Here is a 19,626-nt window from a genome sequence, read left to right on the forward strand (position 1 = left end):
GGTCCGTGAAGGTATTCGCACCATGTGATCCCTGACCACATGATCTGAGGCCCCTTTTCCACCGGTTGGTTCCCAGTGGGAACCCGTTCAGTTCTTTCCCACCGGTTGGTTCCCAGTGGGAACCGGTTCAGTTCTTTTCCACCGGTTGGTTCCCAGTGGGAACCGGTTCAGTTCTTTTTGGTTTTTAGTCCATGAGCCAGATCTCCAAAATTGAGAACGTTAATTATGAATTGAGTGTAGCAAAACCATACCTATATTAGATTGTTATCACCATGAAACTTCCACAATTGAGAAGACAATGATTTATTGTATTACAAATTTTACATTTTTAAATATGCAAATGAGGCATTATGTAGGAAAATATGCAAAATAATCGAAAATATGAAACAGCTACTACTGTGGAAGTGTTATCATGTATTAATTTACTTGTATTGATCCTATAAACAATTTAATATAGGGTATAGTAGCCTATAGTTTGCCCACCAATTTTGGAGCTCTGGCTCATGGACTAAAAACCAAAAAGAACTGAACCGGTTCCCATTGGGAACCAACCGGTGGAAAAGAACTGAACCGGTTCCCATTGGGAACCAACCGGTGGAAAAGAACTGAACCGGTTCCCACTGGGAACCAACCGGTGGAAAAGGGGCCTGAGTGAACTGAATGACCCGGTGACCTGTGATGACCGTCCATGTCGTTATTTACAACAGTCAAGTTGGAGGTCAAGAAATTCAACAGAAAAAAGGTTGAGACGTGGAGATCAGTGGCGTGCACAGATAGACACTAGGGGGTGCTAGAGCACCCCCTGCCCTTATGGCAATTTTGCTCTTAAAAAAAGAAAAGAAAAAAATGTTTTTCTTTTTTTCTTAATTTGTAGTGTGTGGACCATGCGGTGACATTGATCAAATCTTGATAAAAAAACGCTTCTACTATATTATTTAGGCCCCCACAATATAAAGCTATGTTTCTATGTCAGTGGTTCTTCGATTAAAGAAAAATAGCAGACCTACAAGCTCGTAGCGCGCCACTCGGTGGCGCGCTACGAGCTTGTAGGTCTGCTATTTTTCAATAGCTAAACCACCAAAATGGGTTCCCGCCCCAAAATGCACTGCACAAGGTGCCCTTTTTTTCACTTGAGCACCTGCCCCTCTAAATGTCTGTGCACGCCACTGGTGGAGATAGGAGGTTTCTGTTGGGAGGATTTAGGAGGTTTCTGTTGGGAAGGGATGCCATAATTCCTCACAGTATCTCCCTGGCCTGTCCTACAGCATACACACCCTACTGATGTTATTACTTGCGCAAGCAGAGCGCGCAAGTAATATAATATATTACATATATAGTATATGCCTATATACTATATATATACTATATATATTTCTTACGTCATCATTTAGAGCTAGTCATACGTATACTATATACATAATCAGTAAAAAATAAAATAGCAAATTGTGCCTGATCTGCTGGGACCAGAGTACGTGGTGTGTATGTGTATGACTAGCTCTAAATGATGACGTAAGAAATATGGTCATTTCGTCATCATTGGTCCAGCAACACAGGCACAGATTTGATGTTTTTCTGCGTAAGCCTCAAATGGCGGAACAGCTGTCACGGTTTTTGGCGCAAAGTAACCACAGTATACCGCTAATCAACTTACAACTACACACTACACATACACACCACGTGTACACACTTTATACAGTATACTGTATAACATATTTTAATTCAGTTTATATACCTTTTTTTTCAACACATATAAATGATTTATTTGTCTCTGAAAAACTAAAAAGGGATCCAGAATATATCTACAACGATAAAACAGTATTTCTTATATAGATAGAAACTTGAATCATACTTAATAATACTAGATGTTTATATGTATAAAGTAGGTAGCAAATAGTTACATCTAAACATTAATCATTTCAAACGTTCCTTCACAGAGATACTGAGATTTGACAATTTACAGCGGTCGAAAGGACTTGCGCGCTCTGCTTGCGCACTAGTTGGCCATTTATGGCCTACTAGTGTGCAACAAGCAAGTATGCACTCGACAGAGTGCAGTTCTAGTTTATTTCAGCTGTTACAATTCCAAACATGACCCGCTTTAAATTAATTGCTTCAGTCTTAATTAGTAGTTTAGTATAGTCTTTTTTTTTTATATACAATATTTTGTTCATAAAGTTAACATAACGATAATTAAAGGCATTAGAAATTAAATAAAAATGTTACTTTTCAGGATTAAAAAAAAAAAGCAAAAAATAATTCAGGATTTCAATTCAAATATGTGACGCGTTTTGAGCTTGTAGATCGGCTATTTTTGCTACAACAGTAATATACAATGTGGCCCTCTGGAGTGATTGTGGAACTACTGTATATAGTGGCCCCCTCCTAGCCTGGTTAATAAACCAGACCGAATCAGCCGTTGGCAAAAATAAATTGCCTGCCGGCGGATTACGGTCTGGAGAGGCTCAATTGTGTACGCCCATTTCCTACACCAGAGAATGTGGGCGGCCAATCGGGACACGGTATGCAATATGGGCGGGCTTTGGTACAGTGACGTTCAATGCTTGAGACCTTTGACTGACAGTAGCTCTGACCAATTGCGTCAAAGAGAAAATGTTTCCCTGGAAATGAAATCCAAGCTGAGCCTCCCCAGACTAATATCCCGCGGTCCGTGCGATATTAGTCTGGTTTATTAACCAGGCTACTCCATCGTCTCTGTCCTACAGGGTGTGACAGATAGGAGGTTTCTGTTGGGTAGGACGCCGTCATTCCTCATCGTATCTCCCTGGCCTGTCCTACACACTGCGTGGCCTTCCTTCAAGGTTCTATCACGAGCACACCGCATCAATCCTACTGTATATTATGGCTAATGCATGCCAAGAAACTAACTGAAGTACATTTACTCTAGTATATACTGCACTGCAAGTACAGTTTTGAGGTACTTTTACTTCACGTTGAGGATTTCCTCCTTTGCTCCTACTTGTCAGTCAGAGACATTATGGATTTATTTTGTGCTCCATATTATTATTATTATTAAAGGTATATTCAGTGATTTCACTTAATTCAAATATCACTTATTTTTTTTGTTTTGTTGTGATAATCCTCTCTACTATAGAGTGTGCTGACCATATAAGGAGTTCCTCCCTGTCCCCAGTTAACCCCTGGGGGTCAAAAAACCTTAGGTTTCATTTTTGGCTCTCTATCCTGATTGGATGAAAGGCTTATAGGTCCCAGCCAAAAACGAAACCTAAGGTTTTTTGAGTGAAATCACTGAATATACCTTTAAAGGACCAAGCAGTCCTGAAAGGGCTTGGTCCTTTATTGTTTTTGTTAGTTTTTTTCTTCTCAGTTTTGGCTGAGCCGTGCAGTCGGTTTTCGTGGGAACTTATGGAAATATGGTAGATTGCTACAGTATGCCAAACGGTGAGGATGTGAAGCCCTGCACAACCATTGGCCAAAGGGTGGCGCTATATAGCACTCAATTGAAAATGCAAACTTTGAAAGCGCATAGCTCACACCGTTTGACCGCCGGCAATGAAACTTCGACACACATTATGCGTCTCCATGCCGAAGTATCGTGCTCTTACTTTTGACCTCTGACCTCTAGATCACCCGCCATTTTGAATGTATTTTAAAATGCATCTCCTCCCAGGATCAATGCACGAAAAGTTATACACGTGCTATAGTACATTATTGTATTATTATTTTATTATTTTAAGGTTTTATGAGCCAATGAAAATTGCCGTTTTGTGAAAATTATTTTCCCCCTAATACATAAGCTACATGCAGCATCATATGCTTATGCAACTTTACAGTATAGTAGAGGGTCATGCCTAATAGCACTGAAATCTTACTCCAATTAGTCAAAGGGGGGCGCTATGGCAATTCTTTGAAAATGAAACCTTTGAACAGGCATAACTCATGCCTCGTTTGGCCAAAATTATCATGACTCATGGGGAACATATCTGTCACTTTGACCAGTAAGCTCCGCCCTCAGACTTTCCACAACTTTGAGCAGTTTTAAAAATGCCAGTTGAAGAGAAATGTGTACGTGAAAACATGAACAGCGAACACACTGTAGTAATAATGAGGCTTAATGACATGCCCAAAGCCAGGACACACACAATTATCACCAAAAATGTAACCCAGACAACATGGCAACCCATTTCAACCTGTCAATCACAGCAGTAAAAGGAGACATCAGTTCCTACACTTCCCACTCTCAGTTTCACCTCCATTCCAAGATGGCCGAAATGTTTTCCAGAATGGCAGCAGCTTCTGATTCCTCTTGGTGATTCTAGCCCTTTGTTACTCAGCGGGGAGTCATTTTAGGCTTGGTGTCTTCATCATTGGATCAAATGGTTAACTGTTTTTGAGCTATTTGATTTGAGTTTGTATTGAAAGTGTTTGAGTTCTCACTTGAAAGCATTTGATGTATGTTTGAATTTATAACACTTTTGTTTTAATAGCTATAATCATCAGCCACAGGCTAGCCCATTGACTTTGCATGTAACCGTGTCGCACGACATTTCCAAAGAACTGCTGATCCAAAGGACAGATAGGCTATGGCCGGACGGACAGTCAGTCAGTCAGTCAGTCAGTCAGTCGGTCAATTCAATCTTTATTTCAGACCCAGGGGGATCCATATCACAATTATCAACACAATAACAGAAAGGAACATACTCACTCACTCACTCTCAGATTCTTATGTTTTCTCCATTCAAATAAGTCCCCGAGTATCCAACTTAAAACGTATATTTGGTATTCTATCGTTGTCTCTCTCTCTCTCCTGTAGCCATTGTTCATGAAGCTGGGCGGTTCAATGGCAGTCAGAGTGTGTGGTACTCAGCCGTCTGTTTGACCGCATCCTGCTGTCTTTTGTGTTGATTGGCTCCATTGTGGGGCTTATCCCATTCTGACCTGAGATCAGATTCATACGAGGTTTCCACTGGACACACACACTGGTCTGATTAACCCCAATCTGACCTGAGATCAGATTTAAAAAAAATGTCAAGTCGTTCTTCGATTTTTCAAAAAATAGCAGACCTACAAGCTCATATCGCGCCACTCGGTGGCGCGATATGAGCTTGTAGATCTGCTATTTTTCAATAGCTAAAGCACGACTTGATGCTATAACACCAAAATGGGTTCCCGATCAGAAGGGCTTATCTTAGGTGTGCATTTTGCAGATTGCAGCGCACAGGGATCGGTGGCAGGGATGGAAGGAGCCTGGCTCGCCACTGGCACGCACATGCCCGTTTCCACCGGGAGTCTCTCTGACAGGTTGCCACGTTTGTCACGAGTCCCTTGAAAGCTGGAGCCGAGAACAAGCGATGCGCATAAATAAACACACAGAGGCGTTTTGCTGTTTGTTTGTTTGTTTTTTGCGTGTGTGCGTGTGTGCGTGCTTACTTTGCTCCAGCAAAAATAATGGTTTTGTTAACGAATTAAATTACACATTGGTAGAGTACAGACTATATGCTCATGTGTAGTCAGCTTGATGTAGGCCTAACTGCAGTTTTTGGTGAGGTATCTTCAATAATTGCTCTTGTAGTGGAATCTGTGGGACATATGCTCAAAAGACAAATCATAATAATTAATAATGAGGTAACACGAGAATTCGGAGTTATAGAGTTTAAGGATTTTACTCGAGTAAGAAGACAGACTTACACAAACCTGTTCATGTATGGGAACCCAGTCTGGCTCCAAGAAACGACAACTTATATAGCTTGCTCCCACAGACAACCCCCCAACATAATAGCCTCAAGGCATTCACCAAATGGAACAGTGGAACAGCACCAAACTGTAACTTGGAGTATTATTAAATGTTTATCTCTACATTTCCACGACACTCTGTTGATTAAAAAATGCATAATTCCAAAATAGTCTACTCGTCCCTCTTTGACCAAATTGAAGCTTGTAAACAAATCGGAGTCATGCCAATACGAAACATTTACAAAACGTGACATACCAAATATCTTTGCCGAAAAAAGCTCATCTACATGAAGCTTCCTATGCCGCACGTCTGTGTCGCCATTATAGAGGAGGAGGCAAGCTTTCGTGTGCATCACGGAAGGCGATGTTGGCAGGCCAATCAGGTCTTTTCGTAATACAGGCTGCGTGCGCTCGGATATATAGGCACTAGGTGTGCCGTCGGTCATTTGTTTATATCCAAAGTTCGGGAAAGGACACGCTGTGCCAGTATAGTCACTTTGAATGGCAGCGTGCCACAGGTCGGTCTGCAATCAACTGCAGCAGTGATGAGGTTTTTAGGTCTTTATATCTACGTGCCCCCCATCTCTCACACACACACACACACACACACACACACACACACACACACCCACACACACACACCAGAATGGAAACTATAGGGTTCCAGTGCCTAATGGCTTGCTGTGGAAACTGTTCAAAATGCGAGCAACAGATCCGCGGGCGGTGGTGCAGTGCTGGCACAAGCTGCATGGTTCCCCATGCGGCCTCCCCATGCGGCCTCCCCATGCGGCCTCCCCATACGGCCTCCCCATGCGGCCTCCCTCTGAGACGGCGCTCTGAGCATTCCAGTGCCAGTGCAGCAAGAATTCCCTCTGCACCACGTTACGTTCAAGGACAGTTCCACTACTGTACCTAGGAGGGACTGACAGACAGACTGCAGTATACGGAGCAGCCTCGCTGGCTGACCACCAGACCACGTTGTAAAGATGCTGTCGGGGCTGAAGCCTCTGAGAGTATATCTCCATATTTTATTTAAGAACTATAACTACAAAAGCATCAAAAAGTAGCAGATCTGCAAGCATCGAAAGCGATGCGTTTTCAGCTCGTTCTGCTTTTGATTTTTAATCCTGTCCAGTTAAAGTTATGGACATGATTATGTCCATTTGGGACATAATGAGGTTGCACCCGACAGAGATATATTTTATCATCAGCACTATATAATATAGTGCTTCATGTCTGCCTACAAGTATCCACAACGTCGCATTGTTTCACACAAGAGAAATCAAACAAAGATCTACCCCCCCCTTTGATTACAAGTTTCACCCTCGGTCGTTAACCCATTCTGACCTGAGATCAGATTCTACAAATGTCTTCTACATCCTGACAGTTTTCTGAAAAAGCTATGTTTCTATGTCAGTCAAGCTCATAGCGCGCCACTCGGTGGCGCGCTATGAGCTTGTAGATCTGCTATTTTTCAATAGCTAAAGCATAACGTGATGCTAACACCAAAAGGGGTGCCCGCCCAAAATGGGTTAAGTACCAAGTTCTGGCTCGTTCCATCTCAGTTTGTTGCCCCGGCCCAGCTGTTGACTTGGCATCCTGGGCGCTACAGTAGAGACGACAAACAACAACAATAACAATGACTGACTGTGACTTTGGAGACTCTGTTGGTGGAGGGAGCATAGCTTGGGGATGATTGGCTGACAGGTGGTTAGCCCAATTAAAACACAACTGTGCCAAGCAATTAACACGGCAGGTGGAAATATGCAGCCTAACGTCACCATTGGCCAGTCTCGCTCGGAGAGATCCCAGTAGTGCCGGGTTACAACCTCAAATGACCTATCACAATATTTTTGGACCACAATAGCCTACCTCAATATTGATATTGTGACGATAATATCGTATTGTTATTATTATTTACCAAAAGATAACAAAACTAGACTAAACTACAAGCTCACAACACATATTTCCTCTATTTGGTAATTTTCTTAATTGAGATTTTAGTACAGGGCTTAAAGGTGTAGTGAAACGGAAATGGTGAACAACATGAAAATGGTGTTCCAACATGAAACACCGGTCTGAAGTTTCTGAACCAATCAGAGCGTCGCATCCCTTCAGGCGATGGGACGGTAGCTAGGGACGGTAGCTATGCTATAGGCGCAACAGCGTGGTATGTGTTTGTTTATAAATCAGATGGTCGGCCAGCTGTACCAGTTTACTGTTATGTGGCTTATTTCTACCCTATAATGTTTTCGGATACATATTTTAGCGTGATGATTGAGTTGAAACCGAGTAATACACTGTCTGGATGTTATCTTGAATGGAAATAAAAAGTATTCTGTAATCTATAGCAGCTGTGCTGGACGGATGCGCAAATATGGGGAATTAAACGGGTGAGCTTCATTGTTATTGGCTTTTATCGATGTCTATCTCTACACGTCATCACGCAGCACGTTTTCGTTTTAATAAATAAATAATACAATCGATTTTATGGACCTTTGATATAAAAACACACAGAAATGAGAATTTGCACATTTTTTTGGCATCCATTGTTAGGTATGCCCAGCGACGGCTCCAGAAAATTGTGACTGTGGGTGCTATGGAGGGGCTGGCTATTTAGAGGGGGGGCTAATGAATCTTGGTTTACATAGAAGTCAGTCAATTTGGTTTGTTTGGAGGGGGGGGGGGGCTAAGCCTCCACCAGAGGGGGCTAAAGCCCCCCCTTGCCCCCCCTGGAGCCGTCCCTGGGTATGCCCATATGATGACCACGGATATGGTCTAAAAGTGTGAAAAAAACGTCTTTTTCATTTCACTGCGCCTTTAAATGATTAAAACCAGGAAAATACATCATATGCCACATATATCCAAAAGACCATCTACTGTAGTGTCATATCAATATAATTATTATGCTTACAGACCTATATTTCTACTCTATGATGAGAGTTCACCATGAACTTTCAAGCAGGACAGATCCTGTTCCCGGGCTGATATATACTTGGCAGCCCTGCAGCTTTCCATGGCCTATACTTCCGTGCTCTGCACTTTCCCCACAACCAGCAGGAGAAATAAATAACTTGGTGTCGTTCCAATCTCCAACCCTGCGGTCACATATCACACAACTACCCTCTTCTTCACCTCGCCTCTCCTCCTCTTCTTCACCTCGCCTCTCCTCCCGTTTGAATCGCACAGCCTCTCTCTCTCGCTTCTGCTCTCAGGATCGTGGGCTGAATTCATTCCACACTACATCAGAGACAAACAACGTACAAGCATCAAGGAGGAGGAATGCCTTTCCCCGTTGAATACATAGATGCATGCCACATGCTCCATAGCAACATATTCCAGAGTTGATAGAAAACTTTGCAGTCAGACTGCATTTTTGCGTAAGAATTTGGCAGGTATAGAAATTCATGTCATACCGTTATAGTTCTCAGTCTTCAATGCCTTGAAAAAAACTCCCACAAATGGCTCACATTAAAACATTGAATGGATCATTTTTGCTCACTGTGAAATTTCATTTCTGATTTGTTTCGATATTAGTTTGGGGTCCTCCTTGACATGGAGAGGTTTGAGATCCACTGCCATAGATTGTTTTGAACAGCAGCAACTAGTGATGATCTGATTCTGTGTGTGTGCAACATACACATACATGCACGCACACATGTACGCACGCACACACACACGCACAAAGAGCGTATACTCTAGGAGGTTGATTGATAACTAGCAGCTGTTCACATGTTCTCACAGCATGGGGAAATGGACATCAGGTGCTACTGCTAGTGCAGGGTACCCCAATAGGCGGCCCGCGGGCCATTTGCGGCCCACAGAGCGCCCCCTTGTGGCCCATGAAAGAATTTAACAAAAAAATAAAAATAAAAAATATATTTTTTTCTTTTTTTTAAGGGTCCCAGATATAAATGGCATTAAATGGGGGTCAGTAGCCTATGCATGTCAAACTGGGCATCCTTTTCAAATGGGGTCTTGCCCTGAAAATGAATTTTCAGGGCAAGACCTCGACCTCGCGCGTGCAGACTCGGCCCCCAGCCTGGTACGCTAGTCAAAATATGGCCCTTGAGGAAAATTAATTGGGGAACCCTGTGCTAGTGTGTGTGTGTGTGTGTGTGTGTTTTTTTTGTTTTTTTTTAAGTAAAACCCTGCCAGGGCTTTACGCTGAAGAAATGTAGACAAGTGCTCCGTTTTGCTATGTTTGAATTCATAGGGCACTGTCTTGTGTGAAGTGTCTGTCGGAACATGGACAGTTTTGGACACTGCCTGCAGCACCACTGCCTGCAGCACCATCATAACAGACCTAAAGTCGGTCAGATTGGTGGTGGTGTGGAACTGGAGGGGAACAGCAACACTGCACCGTCCCTCGGCGAACTTATAGCCGAGTTGGAACGATACACATGCAGTGACAGACACGTGTATATAGATGGATAAATAATGACAATGCGTCTTTGCAGGTGTTACATAAAGGTATATCTCCAGAATGGAAGATGGTAAAATCTTTTTCTCTTTTTTTTTAATTGGAGTGGACAAATTAAGCTTTCTTTTGAGGTATGCGGTGTGCTTCTCGCTATAAGAGAACATTTGCTGTTGGTCGTCCAATGCTATCAGCAGCATTAGCATCACGGGTTCCAAGGCTGAGGAAATCGTTAGCAAGCTTTGTGTTAATACAGATTTCTATTGACTGGGAAGCTCTGATGTGTACAGCCTGTGGGCCGAGGCACTGGAAGACATGCCCCCAGTGGGATGCAGTAGCTATATATATATATATATATATATATACTTTCTTCCATGACTGGCTAAACGTTCGGCTCCAGTGCATCCTCGTAAGTATCAGAGCGAGGCCGGCCTTTGATCGTCGAAAGGCAAAACATCCAAAGCTATCGTTGTTCTGGTGACGGGGGGGGGGGGGGGGTTGGGTGGAGGTGTTGCCGGGGGAGGGCTTTTGCTGTACACGGTTTATTAGATTTTACAGAAGGAAGCACTCTGCTCTGCGCTGGAAAATGGGGATTAGATTGTGCTGCAGGAAAGGCTTGAATTGCCCCCACAATGGATGCGGTTACAGGGATACAGGAGTACATGTATAGCAGCGGTGTCGATACAGATGACTCCCCTATGGGCGCGCTAATGTGGGCCGCTTATCAACATTTGATCCAAATTGCATCATGTTCTTTTAACCCATTCTGACCTGAGATCAGATTCATACGAGGTTTCCACTGGGACACACACACTGGTCTGATGAACCCATTCTGACCTGAGATCAGATTCTAAAAATGTCAGTCGATTTTTTTCAAAAAATAGCAGACCTACAAGCTCGTATCGCGCCACTCGGTGGCGCGATATGAGCTTGTAGATCTGCTATTTTTCAATAGCTAAAGCATAACATGATGCCGACACCAAAATGGGTGCCCGTTCAGAATGGGTTAATGAGGCCTGGGGATGCGGGTTGGGGGGTTTACAGTAATACAGTGGGGGTATATACAGTATGCACACAGGTACAGTATGCCTGCCGCTGATTAGAGAAATAAGTCACAGGCTTGCACGGAGCGCATGAAGCAAGGCAGCCCCCCCCCCCCCCCCCCGCCGCCTCTTATATACCTGCATGCGGACATGAATGCAACGCTCAGAAAACAATACCAACTATTGCGTTCCGGAGGCAAATTGGCTTTGTCAGGGATGGATTACACGCAATCAGAAATGTGCATGCGGGTTGCATCATGCGGCGGGTGTGCATGTGAAAGGGAAAAAAAACTATATGAATTCCTCTCTGGAATACGGAAGATATACTCTTTTCACTTAAGTAAAAGTAGCAATACCACATTGTGAGCTTGTATAGAGTATATAGCTTACTGAATACTGGAAAGAAGTAACTAAAGCTGTCAAATAATTGTATAGGGGAGTAAATAAATAGTACAACATTTACATGTAGGCCTACACTAGTGTAGTAAGTATAAGTAGATGGATGACGTATTCAGAAATACAACTACCCAAGTAAAGTAAAGTAGGCTACAGTACAGAGTAAATGTAGCCTACTCTTTTCACCAATGGGAAACGACTCAATATAGACTCCTACCCGCCCGCACGCACGCATGCAAGCATGCACACACACACACACGCACGCACACACACACACAGAGAGACAGAGAGAGACGGCGAGAGCGCATGGTTACCATTATCTCGACAACAAGTAGTTAAATGCAGACTTCAAAAAGCAGCATGCATCACAGTCCATGCCAGACATCTGTTTCATTTAGTCTCTCTCTCTCTCCGGGCGAGCGTCATCCCTGCTTCATTTAGTCCCTTTAAGGGGACAGACAGGCACGTCGTTGGCCAATCATGTCTGCGCCAGCGGCCAGCGGGGGTCTATTAATTTTCCTTGGGAAGGATGTAGATCTGCACTGCGCTGCCACCGCCTCGCGCTGCAGATAACGCATCGTGGTCGTCCCCCGGAAGGAAGGGAGCACGCAAACAATCGCAAAAACAAAAACGATAAAAGCAGACCAATAAGCAAACAAATTTGGGGTTTTAGAGTGTGTGTCACAGAACACCAAGTGCTGTATTTTGCGTGTCTTATGTACCAGGTCTTATTACTTAACTTAAGACCTGGAGGCGTGGTCAATGCTTTTTGGCCACTCAGAATAGCCAAATGGCATTGATCACGCCTCCAGGTCTTAAAGGTATATTCAGTGATTTCACTTAATTCAAATATCACTTATTTTTTTGTTTTGTTGTGATAATCCTCCCTACTATAGAGTGTGCTGACCATATAAGGAGTTCCTCCCTGTCCCCAGTTGACCCCTGGGGGTCAAAAAACCTTAGGTTTCGTTTTTGACTCTCGATCCTGATTGGACGAAAGGCTGGGTCCCACAGCCAAAAACGAAACCTAAGGTTTTTTGAGTGAAATCACTGAATATACCTTTAAGTTAAGTAATAAGACCTGGTACAAGTTAAGACACGCCCCAAGTGTTAAAGATGGAGTGCCACAATTTTTGTATTTTTCCAGTTTTCTTTTGAGGTGATGGTACTTCATTGGACCCCCTGGGGTGGTTTCTATGAGGTGACGGTACTTCATTGGACCCCCTGGGGTGGTTTCTATGAGGTGACGGTACTTCATTGGACCCCCTGGGGTGGTTTCTATGAGGTGAAGGTACTTCATTGGACCCCCTGGGGTGGTTTCTATGAGGTGAAGGTACTTCATTGGACCCCCTGGGGTGGTTTCTATGAGGTGAAGGTACTTCATTGGACCCCCTGGGGTGGTTTCTATGAGGTGAAGGTACTTCATTGGACCCCCTGGGGTGGTTTCTATGAGGTGACGGTACTTCATTGGACCCCCTGGGGTGGTTTCTATGAGGTGAAGGTACTTCATTGGACCCCCTGGGGTGGTTTCTATGAGGTGAAGGTACTTCATTGGACCCCCTGGGGTGGTTTCTTTGAGGTGACGGTACTTCATTGGACCCCCTGGGGTGGTTTCTATGAGGTGACGGTACTTCATTGGACCCCCTGGGGTGGTTTCTATGAGGTGACGGTGCTTCATTGGACCCCCTGGGGTGGTTTCTATGAGGTGACGGTACTTCATTGGACCCCCTGGGGTGGTTTCTATGAGGTGACGGTACTTCATTGGACCCCCTGGGGTGGTTTCTTTGAGGTGACGGTACTTCATTGGACCCCCTGGGGTGGTTTCTTTGAGGTGACGGTACTTCATTGGACCCCCTGGGGTGGTTTCTATGAGGTGATGGTACTTCATTGGACCCCCTGGGGTGGTTTCTATGAGGTGACGGTACTTCATTGGACCCCCTGGGGTGGTTTCTATGAGGTGACGGTACTTCATTGGACCCCCTGGGGTGGTTTCTATGAGGTGACGGTACTTCATTGGACCCCCTGGGGTGGTTTCTATGAGGTGACGGTGCTTCATTGGACCCCCTGGGGTGGTTTCTTTGAGGTGACGGTACTTCATTGGACCCCCTGGGGTGGTTTCTATGAGGTGACGGTACTTCATTGGACCCCCTGGGGTGGTTTCTATGAGGTGAAGGTACTTCATTGGACCCCCTGGGGTGGTTTCTATGAGGTGAAGGTACTTCATTGGACCCCCTGGGGTGGTTTCTATGAGGTGACGGTACTTCATTGGACCCCCTGGGGTGGTTTCTATGAGGTGACGGTACTTCATTGGACCCCCTGGGGTGGTTTCTTTGAGGTGACGGTACTTCATTGGACCCCCTGGGGTGGTTTCTATGAGGTGACAGTACTTCATTGGACCCCCTGGGGTGGTTTCTTTGAGGTGACGGTACTTCATTGGACCCCCTGGGGTGGTTTCTATGAGGTGAAGGTACTTCATTGGACCCCCTGGGGTGGTTTCTATGAGGTGACGGTACTTCATTGGACCCCCTGGGGTGGTTTCTATGAGGTGACGGTACTTCATTGGACCCCCTGGGGTGGTTTCTTTGAGGTGACGGTACTTCATTGGACCCCCTGGGGTGGTTTCTATGAGGTGACAGTACTTCATTGGACCCCCTGGGGTGGTTTCTTTGAGGTGACGGTACTTCATTGGACCCCCTGGGGTGGTTTCTATGAGGTGACAGTACTTCATTGGACCCCCTGGGGTGGTTTCTTTGAGGTGACGGTACTTCATTGGACCCCCTGGGGTGGTTTCTTTGAGGTGACGGTACTTCATTGGACCCCCTGGGGTGGTTTCTATGAGGTGACGGTACTTCATTGGACCCCCTGGGGTGGTTTCTTTGAGGTGACGGTGCTTCATTGGACCCCCTGGGGTGGTTTCTATGAGGTGACGGTGCTTCATTGGACCCCCTGGGGTGGTTTCTATGAGGTGACGGTACTTCATTTGGACCCCCTGGGGTGGTTTCTATGAGGTGACGGTACTTCATTTGGACCCCCTGGGGTGGTTTCTTTGAGGTGAAGGTACTTCATTGGACCCCCTGGGGTGGTTTCTATGAGGTGACGGTGCTTCATTGGACCCCCTGGGGTGGTTTCTATGAGGTGACGGTACTTCATTGGACCCCCTGGGGTGGTTTCTATGAGGTGACGGTACTTCATTGGACCCCCTGGGGTGGTTTCTATGAGGTGACGGTACTTCATTGGACCCCCTGGGGTGGTTTCTATGAGGTGACGGTACTTCATTGGACCCCCTGGGGTGGTTTCTATGAGGTGAAGGTACTTCATTGGACCCCCTGGGGTGGTTTCTTTGAGGTGACGGTACTTCATTGGACCCCCTGGGGTGGTTTCTATGAGGTGACGGTACTTCATTGGACCCCCTGGGGTGGTTTCTATGAGGTGACGGTACTTCATTGGACCCCCTGGGGTGGTTTCTATGAGGTGACGGTACTTCATTGGACCCCCTGGGGTGGTTTCTATGAGGTGACGGTACTTCATTGGACCCCCTGGGGTGGTTTCTATGAGGTGACGGTACTTCATTGGACCCCCTGGGGTGGTTTCTATGAGGTGACGGTACTTCATTGGACCCCCTGGGGTGGTTTCTATGAGGTGACGGTACTTCATTGGACCCCCTGGGGTGGTTTCTATGAGGTGACGGTACTTCATTGGACCCCCTGGGGTGGTTTCTTTGAGGTGACGGTACTTCATTGGACCCCCTGGGGTGGTTTCTCTGAGGTGACGGTACTTCATTGGACCCCCTGGGGTGGTTTCTATGAGGTGACGGTACTTCATTGGACCCCCTGGGGTGGTTTCTATGAGGTGACGGTACTTCATTGGACCCCCTGGGGTGGTTTCTATGAGGTGACGGTACTTCATTGGACCCCCTGGGGTGGTTTCTATGTGTAATGGTGTATTAACTTTGTATTTAGGGTTTCATGTCGCCCTGTGTCTGATATTGTCTGTGACATCTCACTGTTTAGTTGAAGGATTTACAGTTCAACTTCGGTAAGATCACTTCTGAACATCGTATGGAAAATGTAAAACTTTTCACTTTTATTACTATAGAGCCACTATAAAATATTTGTTCTATGATGCCACACGTGACATAAACACGCCACGCACACTGGCTAATAATTATAAGTGGGTCATATACAATCACCTGAATAAATTATGACAAGGGTAGGGGGAGTAACTGCAATTCTTGTATCTGCATGCATGAACAGTATGCTGCTGTTCATTATTATCACATTATGCATGCTGGTATCGCTTGTTTGCTTTTGTTTAGTTTTTTTGCCTAATAACATGGTCTTATTGTGCAAAGGGTATATATTTTCCCCATATGAACTCTGCTATTTAGGGTTGAAACAGTGGGGTGGGAGCTATCTTTGGGAGAGCTTTTGTTTTGTCTTGTTTTGTTTTGTCCTGTCTGTGTGTATGGTTGTACTGTTGTATTGCTTTGTGAACTGTATTGTACAATGTATCTGTGCTGAGGACCCCCTCTAAAATGAGATGCGACATCTCAAGGGGCTTATCCTTTCAATAAAAGGTATATATATATATATATATATATATATATATATATATATATATATATATATATATATATGTGAAATGCAACGCAGTGATGTGCAGACCATGTTAGAGAGGCACTACAAGCTCAGAGAGAGAGAGAGAGAGAGAGAGATTAGTAGATCAGCTAATTTCAGGGATTGATTGCACACTCTTAGCTATACTGAAGATGCGGTGTGCGACATTTCTACACTGACTGAGGACACATTCTTTCAGCGCAAAATGGTCTGTTCATGTGCAGGAGTTTGGAAAAAAGTATGGCATGGAATGGATGCATTTCTTTCACCATAGTAGTAATTGCTATGCTAATGCAAATGCTGCATTCATGGTCTGGAGAGGGCATTTTTTTAAAGGTCAGGGGCTCAAGCCCCCTGTGATGTCTGTGTGTCTACAGTATGTATGCGTGTAGCAGAGAGCCTCAGAGCCTCTACCTAATGACCAAAAGCCTGTAATATCTCCCCCGGGCCAAGGGGGAATTCACCCCTTATCCAAGTGGTGAAGATACTTGGTTTTATTAGTGCCCCTTTCTGTGCGCCAAAGACCCTAACCCTGAGCCATGCATTCAAATCCCCGCGGCGTTTCATATGAAGCATGAATATACATCACTGCGTGTTCTGTTTATGGTGCAAACGTGTGCTCTCCAGCGGGCTGCTTGTGGTTCACACACTGACAGAGAGAGAGAGAGAGAGAGACAGACAAACAATGCATGGGCTCCCTGAGCGCAAAACACTATTAACCAGTGCATAACAACAGCGCGCAGAACAACTGGGATATAAATAACTTCAATGTTGATTCAAACACATTACAGCAAAACATCCAAACAGTCTCCGTAGCAAGCCAGTGTTTTGTTTTTGTTACTTTGAACGTGAAAATAAAATGAGTGAAATGATGGCAGCTCATTGAATTGAATTGAATTGGAATGTACCGTACTATTTTGCAGATACTTTTACGGTAATTTTCATTATTTGGGAAAGTGTACACTGGCTTGAGTCTCTGGACTGGCAGTGTTGGGAAGTAACTAAAGTAACTTATAGTAATATAACTAATTACTTTACATTTTGAGTAATAATATTACTAACTATGTTACTATTTTCCAAAAGTAACTTTTAAAGTAATTTTCACAAGCCTTGGTGGTATAGTGGGCTTGAGTGTTTAATGGTAGACTGGTTGAGATAAAGTTGCTTTGCAGGCTGCTGATTCGGTATAGAGATCGATGTGGACTTGTGTGTGTTAAGTATTACCATTTTTGAGTAACTTTTCCAACACTGTGTACAGTCTGGGAAAAGCCGGGTTGTGAAAACGTATGAAAGCACCATCCCTCCCCTCGGCCAACAAGTACAGGGCCAAAGTGCCCTTGAGCAAGACACACAGTCCATAACGGTTGGATACCTACTGGGGGATGCGTGGTATAGCCTACAAAGCATCCACGGGTCGAGGAGGCACTGCTCTGGGCTCTTGTGACTTTGTCTCCTGGTTAAATTGGGAAACAAAAAAGGCGTCAGTGTCATTTTCTTATTTTTTTTTAACTGTTGTGTTTTTCTGGGACAATGTTCAGAGTGCATGGGGATAAGAACCTTGAAGATCTCCTTAGCATACTTTAATCCTCGTCAGGTGCCTCGATGGAGCTGCACCCAGAGCACAACGTGTCAGTGCGCGTGCATGTGTGTGCATGTGACTGCGAAAGTCGGTTTTTTCGTCGGGTCGGGGGGGTATTTATGGCGGTTATTTGCCGGTATAATTCTGCCCCAGAGTGACAGCCAGCCAAACAGTAGGTATACCAAACACTTTTTCACAAATCAGATGCACAGCCACAGACTACAGAGAGTGAGACTACAGCGAGGCACCATGTCAAGATAAGAGAGATGATTATTGATAAAGGATTACAAATTGCAGTAGCAGTACTGCTAGCCTGGCCGCTAGCGTGGCTCAGCATGTACAACACACAACAACAACAACAACAACAACAACGAGGCGCGTCACCACCATTCACTGTGAGTCGCAACACCCGCACCCCCCCTCCCCCCCCCCCCCACACACACACACAGACACTTTGACCACCCCGATAGCTCCGTTTGATCAAAGTTTTTTTATTAATGTTCACACGAAAACATTTTTCAAACCTTTTTTCCCCTTTTTTCCCTCCCCTCACCCCAGAGTTCCCGCTCTGAAAGAGCATCAAACCCCGGTATCTTGCACCATATGAATTAAAAGGCACATACAAATATACATAGACATAATAGAAGATTAATAGAAGTATGCAAACAAATAATAATAATAATAAAAAATAATATGTATATAAAAATAAATAAAAATAAAGACAATAATAATAATAATAAAAATAAATGACAGTAGGGTCAGTATAATAAGTTAAGTATTGTTGATGTCAGCCGCGTTCATCCTCTCAATGTGTGTCAAAAAAGGTTGCCAAATGGTGTAAAATGTTAAAGCTCCGGCGTACCCTCTTGTGGAGTAGCGAATCTTCTCCAATGTCAGATGATGTAAAACATCATTAACCCAAGATTTAAAGGTTGGTGGTATTTTCTCCTTCCATTTAAATAGTATTTGCCGCCTAGCCAAAAGAGATGCAAAGGCTATCATATTCTTGTTTTGCTGGCTAATATGTAGATCTTGGGAAATAACTCCAAACACTGCAATAGTGGCAGAGGGTTCTATGGGCACTTCTAATACATCTGAAAATGTTTTAAATATTGATTGCCAAAATGTATGTAGCTTTGGACAAAACCAAAAAGCATGTGCAAGGGTAGCTTGATCTTGATTGCAACGATCACATATAGGATCCATGGTAGGAACGAACTTAGATAGCTTTACTTTGGACCAGTGGACCGATAGCTCCGTTTGGAACCTAGTGACACCCCTGACAACAACAACAACAACAAGTAACAACAACCGGCATTCACAGCACAGGACACTGCAAGGCTGCAAAGTTGACATGTTTATTTACCTGATTACTGCTGCCGTACTAACGCCTTTTCTTTTTCTTTTTCCATATCCTGAACGGATAAAGTCGCTTCATGATGACTGATAGATAGATTCCGTGTATCTCCCGTCCGTCCGAACCTGAACCGATTTACACCGAAGCAAAAAACACTTTGAAAAGGGGGCGTTTCCACCTGGTGGAAATAACTACTACGGCGTCGTAGATCTGATTCTGATCACTATAAAGTACGACAGTATTGACGGAAGATTTCACCCTTCTGAGCAGCCTATACACTCACTGCGCAAAGAGTTTTTTGGGAATCGGGGGCCCTACGCAGCTTGCGTAGTCTGTAGTATAGGACCAATGGGCTGTAGAGCGCCCCCTACAGGTATACTGAAGCTGCCTCTACAGCTGAAGTGACGGGTAACGGAGCTGAGCTCCGCCAAGCTTCAGCTGAAATGAATGATGTCTAGTTTACTGTGTAGTGTGCTCTCTGTAGCCTCTTCACATGTTATGTT

Source organism: Protomyctophum parallelum (assembly GCF_964188405.1).
Source record: "Protomyctophum parallelum genome assembly, chromosome: 11".
Lineage (NCBI taxonomy): Eukaryota > Metazoa > Chordata > Actinopteri > Myctophiformes > Myctophidae > Protomyctophum > Protomyctophum parallelum.